The sequence below is a fragment of the Myodes glareolus genome, chromosome 17, assembly GCF_982192425.1.
Source record: "Myodes glareolus chromosome 17, mMyoGla1.1, whole genome shotgun sequence".
In the NCBI taxonomy this organism is placed as follows: Eukaryota; Metazoa; Chordata; class Mammalia; order Rodentia; family Cricetidae; genus Myodes; species Myodes glareolus.
The window spans coordinates 61,683,195-61,706,727 of NC_142042.1; the positions used below are offsets into that span (position 1 = coordinate 61,683,195).

General features: G+C 46.6%; 1 long non-coding RNA gene and 1 pseudogene across 1 annotated transcript; both read right to left on the reverse strand.

The window, feature by feature from the left end:
• Positions 1-667: 667 nt before the first annotated feature.
• On the reverse strand, positions 668-5,965 carry LOC125396063 (large ribosomal subunit protein uL10-like; annotated as a pseudogene).
• Positions 5,966-7,085: 1,120 nt separating this feature from the next.
• On the reverse strand, positions 7,086-7,583 carry LOC148119459 (uncharacterized). Its single transcript, XR_015735375.1, has 2 exons — positions 7,295-7,583; positions 7,086-7,255 (listed from the first exon to the last, which is right to left on the reverse strand). It is a non-coding gene; the product is annotated as an uncharacterized LOC148119459 (long non-coding RNA).
• Between the last annotated feature and the right edge of the window lie 15,950 nt (positions 7,584-23,533).

The following is a 23,533-nucleotide window of genomic DNA, read 5'->3' on the forward strand; positions in this document are numbered from 1 at the left end:
GAATGCTGATGAATTTCCCCCTCAGTTTGCATTTTGGTATAAAAGCTGTTTGGAGAATAGACGCAGGTGATTTTCAGGATGTGAACTCAGATTTCATGAGGGATCCCTGAGAACTCTTCCTGATAAAACCATGTGAGTTGTATATTTATTCCCATGCCTCCCCTCTGGTCCAGAGAAATAATTTATGGTCCAGGATGGCACCGGACCTCAACAACTGCCCAGCTCAAGAAAATATTTTTGTTGTGGTCCTGTTTATCACTAATAAATGCTAGCGACCTCTAAATGTACTGTGGAGCTTTTCAAACACTGTGGAGGCTCACAATGGTCTGTAACTCTAGCTCCAAGGGATATGACACCCTCTTCTGACTTCCTCAGGTGCTGCACACGCATGGCACACAGACACACATAAAATAAAAATAAATCTAAAATAAATCCAGCTCCTGTATGAACTGCAGGCTGTCCCCTCTCTGTGGGCTTTGCCTGCAGACAGACTTAGAGGCAGTTCAGATGTCACCATCCCCTCAGATTCCTGGGATGGAGGATGAGATCCCGTGGCCTATACCTATATGTCTACTATAGCCACGGAGCTTCAGACTCGAGGGACAGGTTTGGAATATGGAATGTGTTAAGAAAGACTTAGGCAGTCAGACACTGGTGGTGCACGCCTTTAATTCCAGCACTTAGGAGGCAGAGGCAGGCAGATCTTGATGCCAACATAGTCTATAAAGCAAGCAAGTTCCAGGACAGCCAGAAACAGAAATTCTGTCCTGAAACCAAAAACCAAAGTCAAAACAAACAAACAAAAAAGACTTTTCCAATCACCTACTTTTTTTTTAAGCTTTTATTTCCATGTTTCTCGGATTAAATTGGTTGCTTTAAGAGGATTAGTCAAAGAGACCAAATCCCTTATCTTCATCTGATTCCCCCGACTCTTCATTGGCTTCAGCCTTGGCTGGGGCTTCAGCAGCAGCAGCAGCAGCAGCCACAGCGGCGGCGGCAGCAACCACAGCAGCAGCAGCCACAAATGCGGATGGATCAGCCAAGAAGGCCTTGACCTTTTCAGCAATTGGGGAGGTGTACTCATTCTCCACAGACAGAGCCAGAAGCTGCTTATACCCATCGATTATAGAGGGTGCCACCGAGCAACAGTCGGGTAGCCGATCTGCAGACAAACACTGGCAACATTCCGGACACCCTCTAGGAAGCCAGAGTGCAGAGCCTGCTCGGTGACGTCAAGCACTTCCGGGTTGTAAATGCTGCCATTGTCCAACACCTGCTGGATGATCAGCCCAAAGGAGAAGGGGAAGATGTTCAGCATGTTCAGCAGCGTGGCTTCACTGGCTCCCACTTTGTCTCCAGTTTTTATCAGCTACACATCACTCAGAACTTCAAGGGTGCCCCTGGAGATTTTAGCGGTGATGCCTAAAGCCTGGAAGAAAGAGGTCTTCTCGGGCCCCAGACCAGTGTTCTGGGTTGGCAAGGTGACCTCGCATGAGGCAATGGCACCAGCACGGGCAGCAGTGGGCACCTTATTGGCCAGCAACATGTCGTCCCTCATCTCAGTGAGGTCCTCCTTGGTGAACACAAAGTCCACATTGCCCCGGATATGAGGCAGCAGTTTCTCCAGAGCTGGGTTGTTCTCCAGGTGCCCCTGGATGGCCTTCTGCATTATGGTGTTCTTCCCCATCAACACCACAGCCTTCCCTCGCAGGGACATGCAGATCTGCTGCATCTGCTTGTGTTATAATAGGAGCGGTGGGGGCCACTTCCCTCCGCCTGGCTAGATTTTCCCGAAATAATTACACGGAAACTGTATTCTTTTGAACACTGCCTGACCCGTTAGTTCTAGCCTCTTATTGGCTAATTCTCACATCTTGATTAACCCATTCCTAATAATCTGTGTAGTACCACGAGGTGGTGGCTTATCGGGAAAGATTCAGCATGTCTGACCTGGCGGCTGGTTCCATGGCGTCTACCTGACTCTGCTTTCTTTCTCCCAGCATTCTGTTCTGTCTACTCCACCCACCTATGTTCTGACCTATCAGGTCAAGCAGTTTCTTTATTAATTAACCAGTGAAAGCAACACATAGAAAGAAGACCCACCTACATCATGCTTGGAACCCACATTGTCTGCTCCTACAGTGAAGCATTTTGGATAACCATCCAAAAGTTGGTTGATCTTAAAGAAGTAGTTGGACTTCCAGGTCACCCTTTCTTCCCTGGGCACCATGGCGGTGCGTCAGGGATTGCCACACAGGGTTTAAAGACGATGTCACTCTAACGAGGACACCTGGTGAGAGAGACAGCCGCTTTCTTTGAGGTTGTCTCTATAGAATGGAAGAATCCAGAGGTACCAGCTGGTGCAGAGTAGGAGCTGACCCTACCCCTGACCCTCCCTTTTTGGACAGAATTCCATATGGTGCTGGCTAGCTTCCTGTAGTGACATTTTGTTTATATTTTAACAAATAAAGCTTGCCTAAAGATCAGAGTGCAGAGGTAAGCCACTAGAGTCTAGGGAGTGTTGGCACACACCCTTCATCCCAGGACTGGAGAGACAGAGACAGAGGGATTTCTGTTAGTTCAAGACCACCCTGGGCTACGTAAGATTGAATCTGTCTAAAAGAGAAACAAAGCTCACATAAAGGTGATCCCAACACTTAGGATCCCACACTTTAATCCCAGCACTAGGGGGGTGGAGACAGGAGCAATATGGCTGGGCAGAGAGAAGAATATAAGGTGGAAAGAGACAGGAGCTCAGGGGAGTGTGAGGTTTGGTAAGACAGTTGCAGTCTGAGGATCACCCTGCAGAGATGACGTCTGAAGATAGAATCGCCCTTCTGTCTGAGCACTGGTAGAGGTAAAAGAATTCTCTAGTGGCTGGTTGTTCAGCTTCTCTGATCTCAGTCAGCATTAACCCCTGTATCTGACTCTGGGCTTTATTATTGATACCAATTAGATTTCATGCAACAACCTCTTGCGATATTGCTATAAAGTCAATAGTGACTTTAAAGAATTCCGATCCTCCGGGCCTTGGATCTCAGGTGTGTGCCACACTCACTTCTTGCTCCATCATTTTGTTGAAATTTCTAATTCTTGACCAGTTCACTAATTCTGGCTTTTACTCTTGGCTGTGCAATGTACAACTGTTTTGTGATTCGTGCTGTTCATTTACAGCATCTGGAAACCTCGTGGCTCTGTTCCTAGGGTCTATGATACCCTTACACCCACCATCTTTTGCTGGCATTACTTTGGTCAAGCCTTGCCTTGACTTGGCTGTAGCTTGGGATGGTCTGGAAGCCAGGAGCCTCCTGCCATAGCTTCCCTGGTGTTGGGGGTGTGGGTGTGAAATACCACACGATCTCCACCGCACTTCTAGTCTTAGAGGGCTGTGCCATGCCCTCCAGTTACCTTTGTGTGCTCATATTGGATTCTGTTTGGTCTTGTTTTTGTTTTTATTTTTAGAGTCTGTGTCATCCAGGCGGATCTGGAATTTCTGGACTCACAGGGAGCCTCCTGCCTCAGCCTCCCAGGCAGCCAGGACTACAAGCACTTTATCTGGCTCCAGGATATTGTATTTTGTTGTAGTTTGCTTTGGCTTTATATTTCGTGATTTAAAAAAAAAAATGGTTCCTTTAGTCAGCACTGGCCTTGATCTCACTGTGTAACTAAGGATGACCTTCAACACTTGATTCTCCAGCCTCCCCTTCCTGGGTAGTGGGATTGCAGGCGTGTGCGGCACCGTGCCCAGTCAAAGCTGGAGACTGAACTCCGGTGTCCTGCCTGCTAGGCTTGACTTTCTTTCCCTTTTGGTCTGAAATTTCCATAGATCTGCCTGCCTCTGCCTCTGAGTGCTGGGCCTAAAGACAAATGCTACCATGTCCAGGTTTTTAAATTTTTTTATATTTTTTTATGTGCAGTGGTGTTTTACCACGGGTGTCAGGTCCCCTGAAACTGGAATTACAGACAGTTGTGAGCTGCCATGTAGGTATTGGGAATTGAACTCAGGTCTTCTGGAAGAGCAGTTAGTGTTCTTAACCTCTGAGCCATCTCTCCAGTACCCATGACCAGGTTTAATTAAAAAAAAAATAATTTGGTTTTGCCCAGGAGTGGTAAAGAATATCTTTGATCTCAACATTTTGGAAGCAGAGACAGGCAGATCTCTGTGTGTTGGAGGACAGCCTGGTCTGCAATTGTGGAGTCACCGAGTTTCGTCTTCGTTGAGCGTGCTTGCTTTCTTCTGGGTGGCTTCTCTTTCCTTAACTCTTGAGCTTAAAAATCTGTGTAAAATCTCCTGAGTTAGTACAGTTCTCACCTAGCACACGCAGGCCCCAGGCTCACTCTTCCACACTTAGTAAGCCACCAACAGTGCTGCACACACCGGTGACTGCAGCACTGGAGAGGTGAAGGCAGGAGGAGCTGAAGTTCAAGGGCACCCGCAGCTGCACAGGGAGTTCCAGGCCAGCCTAGGACACAAGATATCTGAGAAAAGGAAAGGAAAGGAAAGGAAAGGAAGTGCCTGCAGAGATGAGTCAGCAAATAACTTGTTGCTCTTGCAGAAGACCCCCGGTTGGTTCCCAACACCCTCACGGCTGCTTACAACCACCCTCTCGTGACCTCTTCAGGCACCTGCACTAACATACACTCTCCCTCAGACAGACAGATAGACAGACACATAAATAACAACATAAAAAAAGATAAGAGGCTGTTGTGGTTTGAATGAGGACGCCCCCATAGGCTCCTCTATTTGACTACATGTTCTCTAGTTGGTGGAGCTGTTTGGGAAGGATTAGGTTTTGCTTGCTAGAGGAGGTATGTCACTGGGGATGGGCTTTGAGGTTTCAAAAGCTTGGCTCCCTGCCCCTTTGGCTCTTTGCCTCCTGCCTGGAGTCTAAATGGGAGTTCTCAGTTCTTCCTGCCATCAAGGACTCTGTCTGGTTCGGGTCACCTGTGTACACTGTTGGCATAAGAGTTGTGAGCCCGGAACCTTCCCCTAGTGTGGCAGGTAGGTGCCTTGGAGCCCACGACCAATGTCACAAAGTTGTGCTCTGTACACATGATACATCGCACTCATGTGCACACACACACACAGACACACACACACACACACACACACGCACACTAAAACAAAACAACGCAAAAATCCTCTCCAACTCTGCCTCACACTGGCTTGATCTGAAGTTTTTGTTTTCGTTTGTTCGAATTTTCCTTTATTCAAAAGCCAAGAATTCTGGGTTTTCCTTATTTACTTTTGAGATGGGGTCTCACCACGTAGCCCTTGTTGACTTGGCGCTCGGAGGTCTAGCTGCCTGTCCATCCTGAGTGCTGGCACCAAAGGCAAATGCCATAGCCTGCTTGAATCTTGACTTTTTGTATTTTTAATCATATGATATGTTTGAGGGGATTGGTTCCAAGAGAAACTTGGAACAAATGTCTGTCTGTGGTGCCTATTAGCATACCAAAGCACAAACTGGCCTCCAGGCTCATTTGGTATCACAAATACCTGTGGTTTGTGCTAGAGTATTGGCTCCGTGGTGAAGACCATGTTCCTCTCTTCCGGAGAATCCAAGTACAATTCCCTGTACCCACATCAGGTGGCTCACAACCACCTATAACTCTGACTCCCAGGAGATTGGGGCTCCTCTGATCTCTGTTGGTACATGCACTCTTGTTGTTGGTACATGCACTCTTGTTGTTGGTACATGCACTCTTGTTGTTGGTACATGCACTCTTGTGTACTCATGCACAGACATAAACACATCACTTCAAATAATAAGAATAAGCCAGGCATGGTGGCACATGCCTTTAATCCTAGCACTCAGAATGCAGAGGCAGGAGGATCTCTGGGAGTTCAAGGCTAGCCTGGTCTACAGAGTATATTCCAGGATAGTCAGGGCTACATGGAGAGACCCTGTCTTGAAACAGCAAAATAATAATAATAATAATAATACATATTTAAAAAAAAAACAAAACAAACAGCCATGATCTCGCTCTTCTCGCCCCGCTCCTGCCTTAAACTTCTTTTTTTTTTTTAAGATTTTATTTATTATGTATACAGTATTCTGTCTGAATGTATGCCTGCAGGCTGGAAGAGGGCACCAGATCTCATTACAGATGGTTGTGAGCCACCATGTGGTTGCTGGGAATTGAACTCAGGACCTTTGGAAGAGCAGGCAGTGCTCTTAACCACTGAGCCATCTCTCCAGCCCCCTGCCTTAAACTTCTTGAGCCCGCAGTCTGCCCCCTGCTCTCATTCCGTCATCATCATCCTTAACCATGTGCACTCTTCTTGTCTTGCTCTCTTGGTCTCCTTTGCCCACCCTCTCTGTCTTTCTCTCTCCTCCTCTGCCTCTCCTCTCGGGACCAGGTCCAGTCTGCTACTACGTTCAGTTTACTATTCTCCCTGCTCTGGAGTCTTCTAGATGCCTCTGGCTGTTCTTGCCCTCACATCTAAAACACACACCTTCTGCTCAACTGTACCTTGGGCCGGTCACGGTCTTCGTTTTTATCTGGTTTGTACAGGGGGTGTGCGCGTGAATGTGAAGCCGGTGGAAGCCAGAAGAGAGTGTCAGATCTGCTGGAGCTGGACTGTCTGGCGCTGTGCACCATCCTCCAATGTGGGGGCTGGACGCAAATTCAGGTCCTTTGCGAGAATGGAGCAGCCTGGTCTACAGAGCGAGTTCCAGGACAGTGAGGGCTGCACAGAGAAACCCTGTCTCAGAAAAATAAATAAAATAAAATAAAAATAAAGTGCTGTTTGGTAGAGGGTTTGAGGACCTTCTATCCCTCACATGATTTTTCCCTAGGCAGCTCTATCCTCCGGTAAGATGGGGTTTTCACAATACCATGCCATTGAAAATAAATCATGATTGGTCCAAATCAGTCTTGGTTGCCTCTTGTTCCTTGCCTATTTGAGGCGGCCGTGTGACCTATGTGGAACCCAGAGACCCAAGCGTGAATTCCCAGGCTCCTGAGACTAGACTCTTTTCACTTTCTACTTTCGCTTTGAGACCTTGTTCTCCGTAAGGACATCCCCCTTGCCTCAGTCCTCTTGACTGAAAGGAAACCAAAAAAATTACAGCTGTCAGTTGGTGGCCTTGGATATTTTTTATTACATCTTTATTTACTTATTTTGCATACGTGTGTGTGTGTGTGTGTGTGTGTGTGTGTGTGTGTGTGGTGGTTGGCACATCCGGTTCAAGAATAGCTTTCCAGAGGCTGTTTCCTCCTTCCACACTGTGGGTCCCGTTTCAAAGACCTGGCTCTGGATTTTCTTGAGGGGTCCTGTCTCAAAGACCTGGCTCTGGATTTTCTTGAGCGTGCAGTGTTATGGAGATCTCAGGAATCCTTAGGGCGCTGTGGGAAACACAAGCGTCCTTGAGTTTTCTCCTGGAAGAAGCCCCAGGCGTTTCTAATTCTCATATCACTTAAGAACCGGTTGATAGCCAGGTGGTGGTGGTGCAGGCCTTTAATCCCAGCACTCGGGAGGCAGAGGCAGACTGGTCTCTGTGAGCCTGAGGCCAACCTGATCTACAAGAGCTAGTTCCAGGACAGGCACCAAAGCTACAGAGAAACTGTCTTTAAAAAAAAAAAAGCCATTGAAATGTCATTTTCTCAAGGAGACATCCTTGAAGCCCTCAGATCAGACCGTCATAGAGTCCCCTTAGCTTTGCCTCAAGCTCCCCTCTCCATCACTTTGATGATTTGCTGAGTGTTGTCTTTGTCTCTGGGCCCAGGAGGACAGAGCGCTGCAAGATTAATCTGCCTTCCAGAGAGAAAGCGTTCATCCACTTAGAGGTTAGTAAAGGAAGAAACTACTGCATCCAGCTCTGGCTGATGCTCAAAGAGGAGCTGGCCAGGAAGGGAAGATTTCACTAACACACACACACACACACACACACACACACACCACAGGCTCTTCCATTCCGTATATGCTGTCATCCTTAAAGTTCTCTCTGGTCCCCGCCCCAGGTTACACTTTGAATAATTTAAACAGAAACTGCAAGTCTGGCCACTGGAGCAGTGGAAGATATTTACCCGGCAAAGATATCGCCTTAATTTATGTGCATTGGTGTTTTGCCTGCACTCATGTCTGTGTGAGGGTCTTGGATCCTCTGGAACTGGAGTTACAGGCAGTTGTGAGCTGCCATGTGAGTGCCAGGAATTGAGCCCAGGTCCTCTCTTAGCCACTGAGCCGTCTCTCCAGCCCCAGAATTATTTCTTAGGTCCACCAATGCTGTTCTTTTTGAGTAGTTGCTTCACAGGTCCATTGTGCCCACCTGTAGAATTAAACGCTTTCCTATTAAGAGAGAAGAGGACTTGACGGCGTCCAGGACTTGCTATGGTTGTGACCGGGAACTGCGTGGAAGACGCATGTTCTGTGATTTGGGAATGGGCTAATGGCCAGTTAAGTCAGGTTTGTCCTGTGGAATGGAGCCCTTTGGAGACCAGTCTTGGTGAAAAAACGTTAGCAGAGACTTTCTCAGCAGCCCTGAGCGTCAGTCACGGTCCAGATTTTCTCTAGTGTCTAGTCAGCCTGCACAGAGCGCTGCTTACCTCCACTCACCAGAAGCGGCCTACCTTGAGGAAATTCTACCCCAGGCAACTTGGCATTTCCTAAGCGCGTTTGTTGGCAAATCCTCATAGCGTCAGTTTTACTGCTTCAAGTGTCCCTGCATCAAGACTAGCGCAAACATCCTGGCACCGCCCCCAGCACAAGGCTCAAAAGACCGAAGTGGTCATGGTGGCGCACAGCTGCAACCCAGCGTTTGAGATGCAGAGGCAGGGAGATTATCAGTTCAAAGCTAGTCTGTGCTACAAACTGAAACCTTTCCAACATTTTTTCATGTTTATTGTTTATTTATTTGTTTGTTTGTTTGTTTAAAAGACAGGGTTTCTCTATGTAGCCTTGGCTGTCCTGGAGTTCACTATGTAGCCCAGGATGGCCTCGAACCCAGAGATCAGCCTGCCTCTGTTTGTTGAATGCTGGCATTAAAGGCGTGCGCCACCACTGCCCAGCTCCTTTCAAAAAATATTTTAAAATAAAATAAAAATAAAATCAAGTGTGTTGACACAAGGCGGTAATCCCAGCACTCAGTAAATGAAGGCAAGAAAGGTTGGGTAACTTAAAGCCAGCCTCATCTACGTAGTAACTTTGAAATTAGCCTGGGTCACAGAAGGACCCCCTCAACAAACAAACAAAAAAGCCGGTGGGAGGGAACAGAATAAAAACGCTGAGGTGGGAATTAAAAGTGTGTGCACTGTGCTTCTCCAACGACAGGAACACCTTTAAAGCTTCATTCGGAAGGGCCGCGAGACCGCTGGGTGTGTGCGCTCCGGCTCAAGGGAGAGTTGCCAAGCAGCATTACAGACGTCACCGGGCCTGGAAACCGTAAATGTGCATTGGCAGAAATCGGCAGAATTAGGAGACGTTTCCCCCACAGCACCCTGGATGTGGGAGAGAAACTGATTAGGTTAATCCAGAAATGAGGGCTTGTGAGCCGGCCGCTTTGCATTCTTAGACGAAGCATGGGGAAGCAAGTGCGGGTTTTTCCTTCCAGTGAATGAACCGGTTCAGAGTGGAGGCCCGTCCTTTCTCCAGACCGAACACTGCCTGGGTGTCAGCATCCGTCCTGCAAGCGTTTTCTCACCGCCTAGCTGCCCAGCAGTTAGGATTAGACAACAGCATAGGAGTCCACAAACTCCCGAGAACATAAGACAGTGTGAGCTGGCGCGCGCTCTTCTCTGCGGGGTCCGGACCGTGCGCCCGCTAACATGAGGTTAGACTCCCCGGGTCAGGGCTGGACTGATGGGCACAATCCGCTTGTCCCTAAGCGGGAGTGTGACACTGGTGGAGGGAAAGACGTCAGGCCCAGGGGCTTGGGCTGTGCCACCTTGAGGAAATTACTTGACTCCTTGGGGATTTTTCTTCTTTCGAGGGTTCTAACAGTCAAACCAGACGGGAATATGTAATTTGGAGGTTGTGCAAGGTCTGTGTGACTAACGTGGAGGAGCGAGAGTCAGGATCGGCGTTCACACACAAAGAAGTTTTTTTGTTTTGTTTTGTTTTGTTTTTAAGAGACAGGAGAAAAAGAGAGTCAAGGTCTTCTTGATTTGTGACCACACTCAGTTACCACTTATTTTTAGTTAATTAAAAATTCTTATTATTAGGGCTGGAGGGAAGGCTCAGAGGTTAAGAGCACTGGCTGCTCTTCCAAAGGTCTTGAGTTCAATTCCCAGCAACCGCAAGGTGACTCATGACAGTCAGTAACTGTAATTCCTTGGGACCCTACATATTCTTCCAGTAGGCAGACATACCTGCAGGCAAAAACAGCCATATACATAAAATATATAAATAAACATTTAAAAACTGCTGTTGTTGCTGGGTTTTGATCACTCTGAGCCTCATTTTCTCACCTTTAAAATGAGAGAGCTAAACCAAGGAGTGGTGGCTCACGCCTTTAATCCCAGCACTTGGGAGGCAGAGGCAGTCGGATCTCTGGGAGTTCGAGGCCACACTGGTCTATAGAGGGAGTTCAGGATAACCAGGGCTACACAGAGAAGCTCTGTCTCAGAAAAATAAATAAGTAAATAATAAAGGCTCCGTGTTGCCATGTTCTGCCCTGTTTTGCTTTGACCCAAAGTTGAAATCCCCTGTCCTCCAGCTGGGACTGCAGGCCTGACTCTATGACCAGCTAACGACTTTTAGATTTAGTTCATTTCTAAGGTTCTGGGGATCAAACCCAAGACATTGCACACGCTAGGCATCTATAGTTCAAGACGACGACTTTGACTTAGAATCTACACCACTTGTTTTGTGTAAGTCACAAGATCCAGCCATTCTCTGTCCTATGTGTTTACTGTGTGATCCTGGACAAATGACTCCTCACTCTGCGTCTCATTTTCCTCATCTTTAAAATGGGAATGAATAGCCAGGCATGGTCATCCATGGTTGTAATCGTGACCTCGGGAGGCTGAGCCAGTAGCGGGTCCACAGTCTACACAGTCTACACAGCAGTCACAGGTCCACAGTCTACACAGTCTACACAGTCTACACAGTCTACACAGTCTACACAGTCTACACAGTCCACACAGGCTACACAGCCAGGCTCCCATCTCCATGAGACAAATGAAAGGGTGATAATAATACTTCCTGATGGCTGTGGCGTTTCTCCGTGGGCTCTGGTGGCTGACTCACTCCCCAGATAGCAGCTCGGCTACTGCCAGTCACTCCCGCAGGCTAACTTTCCTTTAAGGAGTCAAGCCTTTCCACCAGGTTCCCACGCTTTCTGTCTTCTGGAAACTTCTCATCTTACAAAGCATCTTCTCACGGATGCGTCTCTCACCACAGCCCACAGGCTGAAGAGCTGAGCCGCAGAGAGGAAGTGATTAAACCTAGGCCTCTCCCTGTCCCCTTTCTCTTGGGACTGCCTGACTTTCCCACTCTAGGGGGACAAAGCCCTTGGGATCCTGAAATCAGGAGTCCTTGTTCTGCCCACACCATGGCTGCTGTCAGACACACCTGTTCTGGTCCAACACAGTCATCACTTACTGGTTTATTTATATTTTAAAGCTATTTTAATTTACATATAAGGATAGATTAAAGCTTATGCTATGACCACCTAACCTAAGCATAACCTTGAACTTTTTTTGTTGTTGTTTTTGTTTTGTTTTTGTTTTTCGAGACAGGGTTTCTCTATAGCTTTCTAGCCTGTCCTGGAACTAGCTCTTGTAGGCCAGGCTGGTCTCGAACTCACAAAGATCCTCCTGCCTCTGCCTCCCGAGTGCTGGGATTAAAGACGTGCGCCACCACCACCCGGCGAACTTTTGTTTTTGATATTTTTTTAAGAGTGCATTGGTGATACACACTTTTAATCACAGCACGCGGGAGGCAGAGGTAAGCAGATCTCTGTGAGTCCCAGACCAGCCGGGTCTACAGAGTGAGTTCCAAGACAGGCAGGGCTACACAGAGAAACTATCTTGAAACCGGTCCCCCCAAAAAGCTGTCTCCTCTTCCCTATAGTTCCCTGAACCCTAAGAGCAAAGGTTTGATGAAGACAGCCCTTTTAAGATTGATGGTTACTTTTTTGTTTGTTTTTGTCTTGCATTTCAAGACAAGGTTTCACTGTGTCGGTTTTGATGCTATTACTTCATATAGCCCAGGCTAGCCCCAAACTTGAGATTCTCTGGCCTCAGCCTTGGGTTTCAGGTGTGTGTTTTCTTTTCTTTCTTTTTCTTTCTCCCCCTCTCTGTGTCTGTCCCTCTCTCTAAACTATGAAACTGTAAGCTAATCAGGCATGGTGGGGTTTGTCTGTAATTTTATTCTTCGAGGGAGGATAGAGGCCTGGAGGTTCAGGAGTTCAAGGCCAGCCTTGGGGAAAGGAGACCCTGGTTAAAAACAAACAGGAAGCAGAGAGTCCTGACACACTTCAGGAGTCAGCGTGCCACCATGCCACCGTTCACGGGGACCATCCCATCTCTGTGTCTGTCATTCACTGTGGTTTGTTGTTGTTAGTTTTGTTTTGTTTCCCAGACAGGGTTTCTCTGTGTAGCCCTGGCTGTCCTGGAACTCACTCTGTAGACCAGGCTGGTCTCAAACTCACAGAGATCCACCCGCCTCTGCCTCCCAAGTTCTGGGATTAAAGTCTTGTGCCATCACCACCCTGCTTGGTTGTGATTTTAGTACATGGGCTTGCTATGGAGTTTATGACGCTTGGGAAAAGGTCATAGACTTAACCCAATTAATTGAACGATTTATTGATTAGTTGCTAGCAGGAGGAACAATCTCGGGACCAAATTTGAGATTGCCATGTAGAAGGTGTGTGGGGAAAAGCACACAAAGCCCTTTAATATCTGTGCTAGCTAGTGAAAACTGTTCTGTTCTGCCAAGTTAAGCAGTTAAAACAACTCCAAACAATCTTTGGGTATCTGTGAAAGCAAGTTACAGAAGCCAAAAAAAAAAAAATTAGTCATACCATAATCAGTAGATGGTCAGGACTGCAGGACTGTCTATTTTTGTTGGAAGTCACTGAGTTAGGGTTACTAGGGTCACAGACAAATAGGTGATGACGGGTATGCCTTTAATCCCAACACTAAGGGGGCAGAGGCAGGTGGATCTCTGTGAGTTTGAGGCCAGCCTGGTCTACAGAGTGAACTCCAGCACATGCCCCAAAGCTAGGAGAAACCCTGTCTCAAAAGCAAACAAACAAGCAAACAGAAGATAGAGTTTCTTCAGCCAGAACAGACTTAGAAAGCAGGCAGCAGTGAAGGCCTGAGTGAAGGAGAGGAGGGGCTCCTGAGTCAGCTCTTTCCCACACCTTTACAGGAAGGGAAGGTTGGTCACCCAGACAGACCAAGAGCAACTGGGAGGTAGAACTAGCTTGCTTGAGGCCCTGAGTTATATTCCCCCATGAGAGAAAGGGAGGTGAACTAGGTGTGGTCTGTTTTGGGGTTTGTTCAAATCTACTGGGAAAGACCAAAGGCTGAGACTCGATTCAAATTTAGATGAAATGAATTTACTTTTACTGCTAGCAGAAGGACGGCAGCTTTAGAAACAGTGTGCCCTGCGAAAGTAGGGTAAGGGGGGGGACCCCAGAAAGGTGTGCGTTGCAGCTGTCCAGGGGACCCCCCGCTGGCAGGGAACAATGTTTGACCTCGTCAGTTGTTTCTTTCCCGCTATATAATAATAAAAAGATCATTCATCCCTTTCCCATAGCAATAAACAAACTTTATAGAAGCAAGTTGTTAATAACTCATTAAACTATCCTTACCTCACCTGTAGGCCACTGGAATCCCCCAGGCATTCCAGAGCTAAAGGTTAATATTAAGTTGCTTTAGCCAAACAGGGGAACTGTGCAAATTATCAGTCAGGTCTGAGCACGCTGACGGACTGGGATAGAGCAGTTCATTTCTGGCAGGCGATAACACAAGCCCAGGGTAGGGCTGGCTGTCACGTCCCCACAGGGGCACCTGTGATCCCAGCGTCTGGAGACACACGCAGGCAAGCACAGTCAAGGTCATCCTAAGCTGGTTGACGTGACGGGAAAATCTTGTTGTACACTGTGAAGATGTGTAACTCTGATTGGCTTCATAAAAAGCCGACCAGCCAAAAGCTCCGTAGGATTTCCAGACACAGAGGAGCCTGGGGAGAAGGGTAGAGTCACAAGGAGACACAGTGGGGCGTGCAGGAGAGGAGATAACAGGAGCCACACGGCAGCATGTAATTAATAGAGATGGCTAATTAACTTATAAGGGCTAGTTAGAAACAAGCCTAAGCTATCAGCTGAGCTTTCATAATTAATACGTCTCCTGCTGTGAATTGGGAGCTGGCTGATGGGACAGAAAAAAACTAGCTGTATATTATGTCCAGTGTCCGGGTGCACATTTCCACTTAAGAGCTGGGAAAGCAAGTTGGGTGGTGGTAGCACACACCTTTAATCCCAGCACTCGGGAGGCAGAGGCAGGCAGATCTCTGTGAGTTCGAGGCCAGCCTGGTCTACAAGAGCTAGTTCCAGGATAGGCTCCAAAGCTTCAGAGAAACCTGTCTTGGAAAACAAGACAAAACAAAAAAAAGCCCCAAACACAAAAATTAAGACAAACATGGCTTTCTAGTCCCAAAGTCTCTCATCCGGGCTGCAGTACAATGCAGTACAAAGACCTGTCTCCTGCCCACTGACGTGTGCTTGAATCGCCAACTCACCATGAGCTAAACTGTGTGGTGGTTTAAGTTTTGCTCAAGCAGACGGAAAAGGTTACAGATATGCAGTAAAGCTGGTTCAGATAAAAAAAAAAAAAGACAACCAGAAAAACCCTCTAAGTAGGTTAGTGTGTTTAACAGTGTGTGTAGGCTTAAGAAAAAAGAAAAGAAAAAGAGTATAGACAGTACTAAAAAAAATAATTAAAAAATAGTAAAGTCTTTAAAGAGAGAAAGAAGTAAAGTAATAAAAATAAGCCGTGTAAGGATGGGACACATTACAACACAGGAAGTGTGGGCCTTACCTTTGCTTTGTCACATTTGAGCGGTCTGATTGCTTCTGAGAGACACGGGACTGTGGAAGGGGCTGCTGAATTAAACCAGCCTATACACTTTAGAAATGCCTTAATCTAGATGGGTGTTGGTGGCGCACGCCTGCCTTTAATCAAGCACTCGAGAGGCAGAGACAGGCAGATCTCAGTGAGTTCGAGGCCAGTCTGGTCTATCAAATGAGTTCCAGGGCAGCCGGGACTGTTACGCAGAGAAATCCTGTCTAGAAAAAACAAAAACAAACAAAAGAAACAAAAAAGAAAAGACTCCAAAGCTGCAGAGAAAGCCTGTCTCGAAAAACCAAAAATGAAAGAAAGAAAGAAAGAAAGAAAGAAGGAAAGAAAGAAAGAAAGAAAGAAAGAAAGAAAGAAAGAAAAGAAAAGAAAAGAAAAGAAATAGAAATGCCTTAATTTTAAATGAAAGTGAAACTGTATTAGGTTGTGGAGGAGGTTAGGAAACAAAAGGCTGTGGATTCCTTCCAGGTAAATTGAGATCATATTTGACCAGGGGAGGAAGCTAAGAAAGACTGCAAAATAGGAGATGCGTAAACTGATCCCTCTTCAAGGGAACAGCGTGAAGACAAGATGAGACATGACAAATCCTGTTGGTTATAGGTCCTCATGACTTATTACATGTTGTCCTTTCATATGGCATGGATAGAGATTATATTACAGTTTGATTATACAGTCCAAATGGACTTATAAAGTTGACAGACTTCTACCTGCTCAAACATAGAATAAAAAATCATTAACTGACTTGAGCACAATGCACACTTCATGCTTGTGTTAACGCAGAGATGTATGTTACCTTTTAAGGTTTGTGTGTTTCCAGAGCAAGAGGACCAGACATTAATGGAAACGGGTTGCCCAGGTGACCAACCTCTCAGAGTGCCTCTGTAGCAGTTTCCTCAGAGTTCTATATATAGACCAGTTTCAAAGCCGTTGGCTGAGATGGCCCAGCCTCACAGACCACTCCAGCCAGACTTCAGATAAGCCCTGAATTTTCTTATCACACTGAGACTAGACAACAGCTAGCTCTCTCAGGACTTGATCATTATCTTAATTTTCTCATGGTCTCCTAAAGATGTCATTGACCCCAGAAAACAGGAAGCAGTCTAGAAAACATGACACCCACATTCCCAAGGGTTGGGTGGACAGTCTTGGTTGTTCAGTATATTATGAATGTTTATTATCATTTAGGGGGATTGATTGAAAGTTGTTATTGATCATAATCAGGGAGGAGACTAAGCAGAGGAGATTAGATTCAAAGATCTTGTTCTGTAAAGAAAAAGGGGGTATAGAAATGATAGGATAAAAAGAATAGATTAGAATCTACTTCTACTTGTCTTAAATATTTTACATTGGTATGGATTTTTGTATATTGATACAAATTTAAGGTTATTTTTTATTAGAACACACTGTACATACATTTCTACTCTTGTTATTGTACCTATGCAGCTCATTTAGCAATGTAATACAATGCCGGGCGGTGGTGGCGCATGCCTTAAATCCCAGCACTCAGGAGGCAGAAGCAGGAGGATCTCCATGAGTTCGAGGTCAGCCTGGTCTACAAGAGCTAGTTCTAGGATAGGTTACAAAGCTTCAGCGAAAACCTGTCTTAAAAACAAAACAAAAACAAAAAAACAAAGCAATGTAATGCACATTTATAGTCCTTGAAAGTTATTATTATAAACTATTTAGAATAATAAAGAAATACAGGTTAGTAGTTAATAACTTTAATAATCAAACTTATATTCATGTTAGGTATGTTTTCAAGGTCAAACAGAGATATTTTTTAGATAGACAGGGGGTCTTCAAATACTTCAGAGATCTACAGAATATGGCATTTAAGATGTTTTAATAACATAAGGCTTTTCACAACAATTAGACACATCTGCTCCTGGCAGCACAAATCTAATTCAGAGAAGATGTTGAGCATCAAAGAACTTTTACGTGGAGTTTGCTATCTTTGTGGCAAAAGTTAGCCACTGGGCAAGAAACTGCCCTTACCTTGACGGCTGACAGTATGCTGTCCAAACTGGATAAGCAGGACACAAAAGAAAGCAACTGCCAAACTTTGCCAAGACAGGGGAGGACAGTTCTTCAAAAATACTGCTTCACAGAAAAGTCTATCAGATACTCTAGGCTCTTAGGCTGAAGACAGATGCCCCAACATTGCAGAGGAACCTTGGGACAATTGTCCAGGCAGCCAAATATCTCTGTTGTTTCATCATTTTGGAAGTTTGCTCTGCACTTCCTGTTTACTCAGATAATATTACATCCTTCTTGGGTCTTTGATGGAGTTGAAAACTAGATAGTAATAGAATTTTCCTTAGTCGTGATAGAAAGTAAATTAGGTACAAAGTTCTGGACTCATCAAGATAAGATAGATAATTTTTCTGACTTTGCCAAATCAAATGCAAATGGACTGGACATTGTAAATATAATTCTTTCCTGATAATTGTTCTTATTGTGTATAGTTTTACTGTGTTAAAGTTAAAACCTTTCTTTTTTATTTAGACAGAAAGGGAGAAATGCTGTGGAATAATTTTTGTACACTGTGAACGTATGTCACTCTGATTGGTTTAATAAAAAGCTAATCTGAGCAGTGGCGGAGCATTCGGGTGTGGTGTGTGTGTGCGTGTGTGTGTGTGTGTGTGTGTGTGTGTGTGACAGAGACAGGCAGATCTCTGTGAGCTTAAGGCCAGCCTGGTCTATAAGAGCTAGTTCCCAGGACAGTTAGGGCTGTTACACAGAGAAACCCTGTCTCAAAAAACCAAAAGCCAAAACCGAAAACAAAAACAAAAAGCAAACAACAACAATAAACAAACAAACTAAACCCTGAATGTCCAGTCACTAGACAGGATCTCCAGGCACAGAGGACACTGGGAAGAAGAGCTGGGTCCTGAGGAGACGCAGAGGAAGCGTGAAGTGTAGGAGATAAGGTAAGGAGATGTGAGTCACGTGGCAGCACATAATTTAATAGAAATGGATAATTTAAGTTATAAGAGCTAGTCAGAAATAAGTCTAAACGCTGGGCAGTGGTGGCGCACGCCTTTAATCCCAGCAGAGGCAGAGGCAGGTGGATCTCTGTGAGTTTGAGGCCAGCCCAGTCTACAGAGTAAGTTTCAGGACAGCCAGGGTTACACAAAGAAATCTTGCCTCAAAAAAACAAAACAAACAAACAAACAAAAAAAAACAAGAAAAGAAAGGAAGGGAGGAAGGAAAGAAAGAAGAGGGAGGGAGGGAGGGAGGGAGGAAGAGAGAGAGAGAAGCTGGGAGTTGATCACATATGCCTTTAATCCCTCAATTCAGGAGACAGAGGCAGGCAGATCTCTGTGAGTTCGAGGCCAGCCTGAGCTACATGAGCTAGTTTTAGGACAGGCTACCGTGCTACACAGAGAAACCCTATCTTGAAAAACAACAACAACAAAATGTCATGATGAAGCTTATTGTTACAGGTAATTAGCAAGTTAATAAACAAAACACTTGAGTGCACAAAAACGTTAAAGAATTATTACCGCTGTGTTCAGTGACCTGCAGCCAGGGGAACCTGTCAGGTCTACAAAGAAGTCAGACTTGTTGGAGGCCAAAAGGCCAACTCTTGTACTGTGAGATTTCTGAGGCCGCTAAAAGCGACAGGAGGCGGAAAAGACAGGAGCCTGACACAGCTTGGGCTGTGTTTATTAGCACACTCAGCAAGAGGCAGTCTCTCTCCTGGGGAAATTGGGGGATCTGCAGTGGGTAGGAGGAGCTGACTGCTGCTGCGTTTAGGGATGGGGTGAAGGGCTTGTCAATGATGTTGTTATTTGCCAAGATAGAGTATCCTTTCTGGAACGACCAAAAGGCCGAGCAAGGTTATCCATGATCTTTCAGGAATCCTGTTTTACAGGCGAGGCACTGTATGGGGCAGTTCAGGAAACTAAGGAGCTAAGCCATCAGCTTGAAACGGTCAGTGCTTGAAACCTAACGCGCTTGCGGCAGAGAAAGCCAGGATGGATCGCGCGGGCTGCACGCCATTTCCCAGTGCCGACAGCCTCCTCCTGTGTCACAACCCTGCCTTCTCGCTCCCCTGAGAGTTCACAGTACCCCACCTTAGGTTTGCTCATTTGGTCTCATGTGATCCTCCGCTTCCCCAGACCCCAGTGCACTAGCGCTGCGCCAGCGTCAGGGTAAGGGGCGGGGCTTAGGGACGGGGCTTCAGGGCGGGTCTCTGGCCTCAGCGAAGGAAACACTGAGCAGACCTTTGGACTCAGCTCCGCGGGAATCGCTGTGGCGGTTGACTCAGATGAATCCCCCCTTTCCCCCCCCCCCGGGCATAAAATCACAAAAGAGTTTTTGTTAGATGCTGACTGTTCAGGGAGCGGCTAAGCGAAGTAGGAAAGGGAGGCAGGGCTCCTTAGAGAGAAGTGAAGGAAAGGCTGGACCTCTGCAGACTCAGCCAGGGGCGGCTCCGCCTGGAGCGCCAGCGTCTGGAAGCAGCAGGGTTTGGTGGGTGCTCAAAAGTCCATCCAGTAACCCCAAAGGTTCTGTGAGGATTCCCCAGGTAGTTGCTGAGTGTAGCGTGAGCCAAGCCTGTTCAAAGGTTTGGAAAATGTCCCAGGCAAGGGCAAAGTCTGGGGAACAAGCCCTGAAAATGAAGATAAATTGTAAATGACTTTAATAATTTGCCCATAGTGCTGGCGCAGTAAAGCCGAGGAACTAGACTCCTCCCGTGTGTGAAAGGGAAACTGACTCAAACTTCCAAGGCTATCTCTCAGGGGTTGGCGGAGGGATAGCATAAAGGCGAGGAAAGTCTGGTCAATTATAAAGAGAGGGGCAGCTTTCAGGAAGAAGGTGTGCACACGAGAACAGCCTAGAAGTTCAGGTGTGTCGCGAGCCTTATTCCTGAGCGGACATTCTGCCCTTACTTAGAGGTCTGCAAGTAAATACTCAGGATGACCACAGTGTTTGTTCTAGGAACAAGTTTATTATGCCAATAGTCAAATCTCCAATTGATAGCAGGTATGGGCAAACATCAAACTATAACAATCATTTAAATCTCTAATTATTCTTATGGCAGATATAAGTAAGTAAACATCAAACCTATAACAATCCTAGTCAATCAATCACATCACACCTTCAATCACATCACACATTCAGCAAAGGTTCCTATGTGTCCTAGGCAAGGTCTTCTATCCTATCTTACTGAGGCATTGGTGTATACGACCTGATAATGGTCCGTGGCTCTCGACGTAGGCCTCTGGATCAGCAAGTCTTGATCCGCAGGCAAGAGCTAGTTCTCTGGCTCTTGGAAGGTCTATCAGCAAGTCAGCAAGTCAGCAAGTCAGCAAGTCAGCAAGTCTTGATCCACAGGCAAGAGCTAGTTCTCTGGCTCTTGGACGGTCTCAGCTGTGAAGTTGCTGGTTCGTTGGATTCTCTATGACCGCTCTGACAGCATGTCTAGCAAGTCATTTTGAGAATGTCTCCTGGTCGTGAGCCTCAAGTTTTTATACTATTTTGGCTATGTTATTTTTTTCTTTTTAGATTAGCACACATGTCTGCTTATCATATAGTTACGTCACACTTGTTCACCAGCTCAAACTCTTATCACCACTGCACACATTGCTTCATGCTTTTTAGTTTCATTTTGTGTGTGACACCTAATATTGCGTCTAACATTTCTGGGCTTATTTTTATAAACTCATATCATTTCCTTTAATATTGTCTCCTAACATTCCTGGACTTATTTGTCCTTACAGACTCATAGCAAGGTGGTGGTAGGGGAGGTTGTGGGATGCGTGTTACAGGTATGTATGTGCTGATAGGAAACTAGGTGCCTCGTTTACTCCGTTTGGTAGGGGAAGAAAAGCGAACGGGTTCTTCCTGGCAGTCGGAAACCCATTCACAGGTTTCCGGAGAATGCTGAGTGTAAGTTCTTGTCTGTCCCAAGACAGACTTTCTATTTTAACCTGTAAAAGTACAGATTGAGCTGAGCCCAGATGTCACTGGGGGTCACCGTCAGTGGTGCCATATCGGGGGCTTGGGGATTGGGACCTAATATTGCTTACTCTTCCTGTGGACCAGAGTTTGATCCCCAGCACCCACATGGCAGTTCAGAAATCTAACTCCAGTTCCAGGGGATCTGACACCCTCTTCTGGCCTCTTGAGGCACTGCATGCACATGGTGGGTAGGTAAAACACCCACACAGACCAGGCTAGTCTCAAATTCATAGAGAAAACCCAGCCTCCACCTCTCCAATGTACTAGGGTTAAAGACAGATGTGGGCCCCACACCAGGCATCAACAGATAAATCTTTCAAAAGAAAACTAGATAATGAAATAGGAAGGATGTGGAGACAGGTTGATGCTCAACACTAGACGGCTGGGGCTCTCTCTCAAGAAAATAATGTTTGTACCGACTCCTGAAAGACCAGGCGTCAGCAGCACAACTGTTGAAGAACATAGCTGAAACAGAGGCGCTGAGGTGGGACTGGCTTTGATGTGTTCAGGAAAGAACAAAAAGAAAAGCCCCTGGCATAGACCTGAAGTCCGGTTCCTGGGGAGGTTGAGGCAGTAGGGCCCCTCAAGCCCCCGAGGGTTCAAGATCAGCCTTGGAAACATCGTCTCAAACAGAAACTAAACCTGAAAGCAACTTCAGGGCTGGGGAACATAGCTCACCAATGAGCACTGTCTAGTATGAATAAGAGCCCAGCTTAGAAGCTTAGCATTATAAAAGAAAACAAGCAAAAATGGCCGGGGGATTAGCTGGGCATGGTTGCTCACACTTATAATCCCAACACTTGGGGGGTTGAGGCAGAAGGATTGCCATGAGTGTAAGGCCAGCCTGGCCTATCAAGTGAGTCCCAAGCTAGCCTGGACTACATAGTAGTGACCCTATCTAAAAACAAACAAAAGCATGTGAATAATGAACCCCACCCCACTGTAAAGGACCCAGTGGGAAAGAACACAGGGCAGGGGGGTACGGGGGAGGGGGGAGCCACACAGTGCTGATGCCTTCCTAGGGCCTGGGCCTGGAGCAACACCCTCTGTATCCTTAGTGTTGCCTTCTTATTCCAGGTAGAAGAGTGATACCCCTCCCCCTGGGTGTATCCTGGGATGACCCCAAGCTCCCCTGACCTTTGCTCTCCCACTTCACCGTCAGGAACTTGTTACGGAGACCTGTGCCTCACCAAGGCCCTAACTGACCTCCCAAATGCCTGTGACACAGCTCTTGGAGAGATCTCTACACAATGATGGCCTTTGCTCAGGTCACCAAAGTCACTGTCCCCTCTGAGCCCTTGCCTTCTTGGTGAGAAGCCAGGGCCAACTGGCCCAGCACGCTGTCTTATCTCATGAACACTTTGCTGAGCTCAGAGCACCGGTGCCTTTGTGAAGGGCCTGTGCTCGGCCTGGCAACCCCATTCGCTTTCTCTAAAGGCTCTGCCTAAGGTCAGCCCGTCTCTCCATAGGTGGAGGCAAGGAAGGGAATGTTCTCTTCGACCTCTCTAGCAGCTTGGCTTGGACTGCTTGGCTCTGGCCAGTCCGGAGGACCCACCTGTTCTCAGTCAGCAGCTCGTAGCAGCCACCAACCTCCCTTGGTATTCAACCCTCCAGAGGATGTGATTGCGATATAGTATCTCTGGCAAGGCACAGAGGGGATTAGCGCCTCCTAGCCCTAGGCTCTCTCAACAAAACAAATAAAAATGGTTTAATGGTCAATTAAACAAAGAACAGCTTTGCCCAGCTTCTTCCTGAGGCATCAGGGCACCCTCTTTGTGGAAGGGGGTGAGAACACGCCCCCTCCAACTGTATGGACAAAGTGTTTTAGCATCAAGGGTGGCAAGAAGTCTTATGGCCTGAAGACCTGAATTTCATCCCCAGGACACACGTGGCAGAAGGAGACAACCTTTCCTGAATGTTGTCCTCTGACCTCCCGGGAGATAGCCCTGTGACTTGTGTGTACTTACACACACACACACACACACACACTCACACAGACACAGACACAGACACACACACGCCAAAAATAAATAAGATGGAAGTTTAAAAAATTCAAAATGAAAAAATGAAAAAAAATTCAAAGTGATTAAGTCTTTGACACCTAAATTAAAAACTAGCCTGAGTGTTGCTGGCTCCTCCCATCCTATTTGCTGTGAACACTGAGACAGGAGGGTCAGGAGTCTGAGGCCAGTTAGGACGGAACAGCAAGACTGTCACAAGGCAAATGAGCAGCAGTGGGGGTGGCTCCATAAAGTGCCTGCTGAGCAAACCTGGGGACCCGAGTTCAGATCTCAGGCTCCTTGTAAAGGCTGGGTGTGGTGCACAGCCCTGCAACCCCAGACCTAGAGGGTGTAGAGATAGTGTTCCCGAGAGTTCGCTGGCCCCCAATCTAACCAATCAGTGAGCACCACATTCAGAGAGAGACAGTCTCAAACCACAAACACCAGACATGGAGTGACTTCTACCTGTACACGTGTGTGAACATGCACATGCATACACACTACCACACATTCATAAAACATAGATGCTCACA